Source organism: Taeniopygia guttata, chromosome 3 (assembly GCF_048771995.1).
Source record: "Taeniopygia guttata chromosome 3, bTaeGut7.mat, whole genome shotgun sequence".
Classification (NCBI taxonomy): domain Eukaryota; kingdom Metazoa; phylum Chordata; class Aves; order Passeriformes; family Estrildidae; genus Taeniopygia; species Taeniopygia guttata.
The window spans coordinates 27,062,299-27,068,730 of record NC_133027.1 but is presented as its reverse complement, the minus strand read 5'-3'; the positions used below and the strand labels follow the sequence as shown (position 1 = coordinate 27,068,730).

Below are 6,432 nucleotides of genomic sequence, written 5' to 3'. Positions count from 1 at the left end.
TGTGAAACACCATGGCTACAATTTTTGTTTGAAACATTCATTCACATTTTCACTATGTAACAAGCAATAATGTTCAAATTTTCTTAATAATGTTACATAAAATCTTTTGCCTTTAATAGTAAATTTTTTTTTTTCTTTTGAGCACTTTTTGGACTCTTACATTCCTGTGCTCTAACAGGCATCCTCTTTTCTTGAGTAGCTTAGTTATGTCCTGAGCATTGTCACTTGGGTATTATTAAAAGAAAGACCTAATTTTACTTCATCTTATTTCTTATCCCAAGTCAAATAAATGACTAATGGTGCTATCAGTGGTTTAAGTCACTTCTCTACTCCTTTGCAGTTCCATGGATCATGAAAACTTTGTAACAATGCTCAGTAAAATCTGACCAAATGTACTTTTATTCTCTCAAGAAAAGGAAGGTCTGTAAGACTACGTTTTTTGAGTAATGTTCATATTTTTGGTAATCTTAAACATTAAACAGAATAATTTCTTTCTGTGTATTAAAAATGGGATCTTTGAAGCACTGGGTTTACATAATCCTATTTCTGATTAAAGCATCTCACTCAGAGAAGCTAAAAGTTCCAAAACCTGCAGACCATAAAGTGTTATCTGAGGAGTATTTTCTTTCTCTGAAACACACTTCAGACAACCCTCTCCATGTAATTATCCTCACAAAGAACTGCTGGATTCTGTTTTATTTAAAAAATCAGAAAAATCTTTAAAGCTTTTCTCTGCATTAAAGCCACTTCAATGCCAACAGTACACACTGTACAAAACCCCTTAAAATATCTCCTCAAAGATCTGTAATTCAGTTAGGTTCTGAAGAACGAGGAAGAGAGCTGCACATAGAATTCCTTTTGCTATTACAGTACTAGCCTAAAAAGCCTGTCTCATCTTTGGTATCAGCCAAATAATTCTATTTGATTCGTGGCACTACCTGCAGATAGGAATGAATGCTGCAGGTCTGGGTAAATGTTGAACTCGCTGTGATGCTGAAGCATCACTGTAGCTCTGGTGCTGAGAAGGAATCAAACAGAATTTCTCTGTTACTATCAGAAAGCCACCTTTACCCAGCAACCATAAATCATTCCTTTAGGGAGGTAGTGACACTCAGTTTTGTCAGAATCAAGTGGACTGAGAGAAAGATCCTTTTGTGTCTGCCATCATTTAGATACTGTCCGTGTGCTTCTGCTACCAGCCACTATCGGAGCTCACCTTTGTACTGAATTCAGTATGGTCTGTCTGTGGCTCACTGGCACCCTCTACTCTGCTAATCTGAGCCAGTGAATCTTCTGCTCTTCTTCCTTCCACACTGGTTTTTGAAGATACTCTTGATCAATTCTATATAGACACAAAACCTAGAAATATTCTTGCCAGATGGTTACCTAACATTCTTATTCGTTGAGTGTACTTCAGTTATCATGACAGGGGTGTACAGGTGTCATAGACTTTAAAAAAAACCTTTAAAATATTTCAGATAGAAAAATCACATCTCATTTACAGCCTCTTCGGTCAAAGCATAGATTTGGAGAAAATTCAGTCTGAATAACTTGTTCATACTTCAGAAATTTTCACTAAAACAGTATAGCACAGCATTTTCCATGAAACAGAAAGAGAATTTTTTGTGACATTCTCTGAATTCTCAATGATTTCAAGACTTGACTCTTCCAAGTATGCAATAGCATGCAATCAAATGAGAAGTAAATACAGTGTGTCTAAACATGATGCTTAAACAACAAAACAAAAACCAATTCAGGCAACATTAGTAACACAGCAAACAGATGAGGAGGGGACATGTAAGGCTATGACAACCACTCTAACCCCATGTGTGAACAGATAATGTAACGCATTGGAGAGAATGAAGTTAGTTAGGACTGCAGCTCCTGTATAATTCTCCTTTTGTTCCATGACATGTATATGTTATGGAATCTCCTCAACTGAAAACAAGTGGATTAAGAAAAAAAGTGTCTTGCTTATAAGCACCTATGAGGAGACTGGGTTTAAAACTATAAAAAGTGAGGATGGGCCGTGTTTTAATTTTAATTAAACCTCATCTAAATTTATGCAAAGCATTTGACACTGTTCCTCAGTGTCAAACATCTTTGTCTCTAATTGGAGAGACATGGATTTAACAGACGGACAAAGAATTGGCTGGATGGTTGCACTTAAGGTGTTGTAATCAACTACTCAATGTCCAGGCGGATAGCAGTGATGGCTGGAATCCCCCAAAGGTTGGTACTGATGCTGTTTGACACCTTTGTCAGTGACATAGACCGTGGGATCAAGTGCACCTGTAGCAGTCTGCTGACAACCTCAAGCTGATGTGATGTGGCTGACAGGCTGGAGGGAAGGGAAAACATTCAGTGCCCTGGACAGGCTTGAGAGGTGGGGCTGTGAGAACCTCATGAAGTTAATCAAGACCATCTGCAAGGTCCTGCATGGGGGTGGGGCAATGCCCAGCACAAGTATAGGCTGGCTGGAGAAGGTGTTGAGAACATCTTTGAGGAGAAGAACTTGGGGCACTGGTGGACAAGAAGTGAAATGTGAGCCAGCAATGTGCACTCACAGTCCAGAAAGCCAAAAGCATCCTGGACTTCATCAAAAGAGGAGCAGCCAGCAGGTCAAGGGAGGTGATTCTGCCTCTCTACTCTGCCCTCATGAGACTTCATCTGGAGTGCTGTGTCCAGCTCTGGTGTCCTCAGCACCAGAAAGACATGGACCTGTTGGAACAGGTCCAGAGGAGGCCACAAAGATGATCAGAGGGCTGGAGTACCTCTCCAGTGAAGACAGGCTAAGAGAGTTGGGGCTGTTATGCTTGGAGTAGAGAAGGATCCAGGAGACATCTAGCAAGGTTCCAGTATTTTGAACGGGCCTACAAGAAAGCAAAGAGACTTTTTTACAAGGGCATTAGTGACAGAACAAGGGGGAATGGCTTTAAACTGAGAGAAGGTAGGTTTAGATTAGATATAATAAATTATCTCACCCCGCCCACCTCCCCCTCAGGAAAGCTTCTCTGTTGCTTGTTAGCTAGTGAAATAACTCAGGGCATCTCACTCTCGCAAGCCTCACATAAGCCTTGGTGAAATAACTCAATCAAACCAGTTTGTCTTGTAGTGAGTTATTTCAGTGCCATGGAATTGATGTTTTCAGCTGACAGTAAACATCTGTCGAAGAAGATGTGGAAAGATAGCTGGAATTTCTGACCGACAGACACTTCATTCTACAAACTATAAAAGCCAAATTTTCATAAAGCACAAATCTTCTGTATGTTCCCTGGGAATCTGTGCGGGGGTCTCTTGGGAAACCAATTTTGTGGTTATTCCCTCGAGGGTTGAGTTAAAGGACTCTGTGTACACTACCATCATTTCAGTGGTAAGTTACGTGGACTTCTAATCTGTACTATTTCTTTCCTAGCTATAATATAGATACCTTGATAACACACTGTTTTATGTAATCTGCTAGTAGTTCTTGTGTTTTATACTGTGGGGTAAATAACTCTGTTTAAAACCTCTTCTCTGATATCTCCTGTCTATTCAATAAATAACTCATTTTATACTAGACCTGATCTGCCATGCTCAGAATTTGCAAACTGGAATGATATTAGGTGTGGGCCACCTAGATACAAGATGCTGCCAAAAATTTTAGCTTTTGGCAGGGCTTGTCTGAAGCTCCAACTCGATCCGTAAGACTATAGAGAAGAAATTCTTTATTGTGAGCGTGGTGAGGAACTGGAACAGGTTGCTCAAGGAAGTTGTGGATGCCCCATCCCTGGAAGTGTTCAAGGCCAGATTGGATGGGGCTCTCAGCACATGGTCTAGGGGAAGGTGTCCCTGCCCACTGTATGAGGGTTGGAATTTGATTATTTTTAAGGTCTCTTCCAACCCAAACCATTCTATGATATGTTCTATGAATCAGTAAGTGTACAGCTATGCCATAGCACGTAAAAGGCACCTCCTTGCTATAGCTTTCTTCACAATTGTCAAACTCAATTTTCTTGAGTATTCATGAGCTATTTGACACAATAAACACAGACTGAGAATAAAAGAGAAAGTGCAACTTTTAAGAGGTATGATAGATTTACAAATTGCAATAGACTTGACCTTGAAATATTGCCACAGTTTCTTATACTCATTACACAGCTGGTTTTGCCCTTCTTATGTATTTGGGGGATTTAGTTTCTTAAACAGATATTTTGTGTCTAAATATAAGGATGCACTTTAAAATTTTTATATGAAGTTTTACATTTTTAAAGTGTCTGGTATTGCTATGCTTCTATTTTTTCTCCATATGAAAACACTGAAATTGATTTTAAAATACTTTGCATTTAGAATGAGAATTAACTTCACTGTGTCTTGGCTGAGTAGATTGTCTAATATCTCCTAAAAAATAAACTGGAAATTACTACTGACACAGCTGAAGAAGATGAAAGAAAAAAACATTTAAAACATTCACCCCATAATAAGATTCAGAAACTAATGTATTAAGTATTCACAACCATAACATATTCTTATGCTATATTGAGGACTCTGACAAGCAGTCTTATATAAGCAGTTATAAACCCTTACTTGGTTCGGGGAATTCTAACAATAGGATACTGCATGAATGATAAACAGCCATGCCAAAAGTGTATGATTTACTTTATCCCCAAAGCAAATACAGAGTCTTTCAGCATCAGAAATTCTACAAAATTAGAATATATGGGTACACGCTTTTGAAATATCATCTTTTCACCTGATCAAAGTAAACAAACATCTAGCACACTTCAGCAACGAATTGAAGAGTTTCCTTTTACTCCTGGGATGAATAATGAGAGCAAAAATAAGCACTGCATTCATATTTTGTAGTTCAGAAGCAAGCAATTGTCTGCTTTATTTTCTCTGAAAAGCATAGTAGAGCTAGCCTGTGTAGTGTGTGGAATGAAATCCAGAATGCAGCTATAGTTAACATATTTCAGAAAGCATAAAAATTTCACATGTTATGCCTTATGTTTTCTGCTGGAATAGCCAGTGAAATATAATGTCACTGTTCTTTTGAGCTAGGGATGCATCTTGAGCAGAATAACAGATTTATTATTATAATACCAGTAGACAAGATGTGGCAGTATATGAAATTAATTGCATGAGTAAATAAATAATTTTGTGATTTTTATGCACTGGTGACAGGATGAAAATTTTGGAGACCAAGGCTGACAAACCAACCAGTATAAACAAACAATACAAGCTTTCTCTTCTAAACCTGGAAATGTCCAACACTTCTTGAGTGAACCCATGGACTATATTCTACTTCCATAAAATAATTGAGCTTTTTGCTAATACTGCAAGTCAGTGTGCTGCCTCTCTACTCTCAACCATCAACCACAACTGAGGCTTCAGGAGGCAACAGTCGGGCCCACGTAGATCTCTGTACTGGAACCTGTAGGATCATTACCACCTACAATACCTTCTACTTGAACTGGATTAGAGCACACTGTTCTCTATTTCTATGTAGGAAAAGATCACTTGGGAGAGCAAAAGATGGTGCTGGATGGCTAGGGGATTCCACACCCACTCATGAGAAATGCTAATCTCCTTCTACTTTCAGTGAAACATGGAAGGGTTTCTCAGTCAGTACAATGTACAGCATCAGTAATCTGAAATAGCATGTCTTTGATTCTTCTGCTTCTCACATTAGGAAGACATGCATTGCTTTTCTCTTTACTGCTGTCAAGATATATACAATAAGCAATGATTATGATTCTGCTTTTCATTGATTTATATTTCTTCTCTCTCCTTTGAATGTTGTTCTTAAAAAAACGAAAAAGCAAGATTTTAATTTTCTTTTTTTTAACTGAAAATTGCTATCCACAATCTTTTTTTCTGTGAAGAGTTAGATTTAAGGACCATTTGAGATACATCCTCTGCCACAGGTGGCAAGTCAATGCTGTCACAGAAATGGGTGATCTGAAAAGCACATAACACTCCACAGAGCTTACACAGAGAGGCCCAATATAATTTCCTCATCTAGCATGCTTCTCTAAATCTGTTGGTCTGATTCTATATTGGATGTAAACTATTTCACATTGTGTGATTGGCAGATTTTAAATGTGCTAAATGACATTATTTAATGACATTTAATTAATAAAACATAAGGGAAATATGCTAACACTAAAAGTTTTTGCACAACATACCTGTGCTGGGCACCCATTCTTCTCTCTTAAGGACTAATTTTAGCAATGCCCATCATCTTTTCTTGACTTGTTTTTCCCCCACACCATTCACAGGACATTTTAATGCACTGAGTGAGCCAGAGCCTTAGACTTTCAAGTACTCCAGTTCATTGATGAATCAGGAAACAATGGGCAGACTTTTTACCAGAGTGAGGTGCTAAAGTATTTACTGCTTTGTGGATATATTTTACAAACTTTCTTCCAAGAATAGGAACTTGCAGGCTGC

The 6,432-nt window shown here is 38.2% G+C and overlaps 1 protein-coding gene across 3 annotated transcripts in view; it reads left to right on the top strand.

Moving 5' to 3' along the window:
• The window catches only part of KHDRBS2 (KH RNA binding domain containing, signal transduction associated 2), a 459,539-nt gene that overhangs the window by 346,073 nt on the left and 107,034 nt on the right, over nucleotides 1–6,432 (top strand). The window lies entirely within an intron of this gene.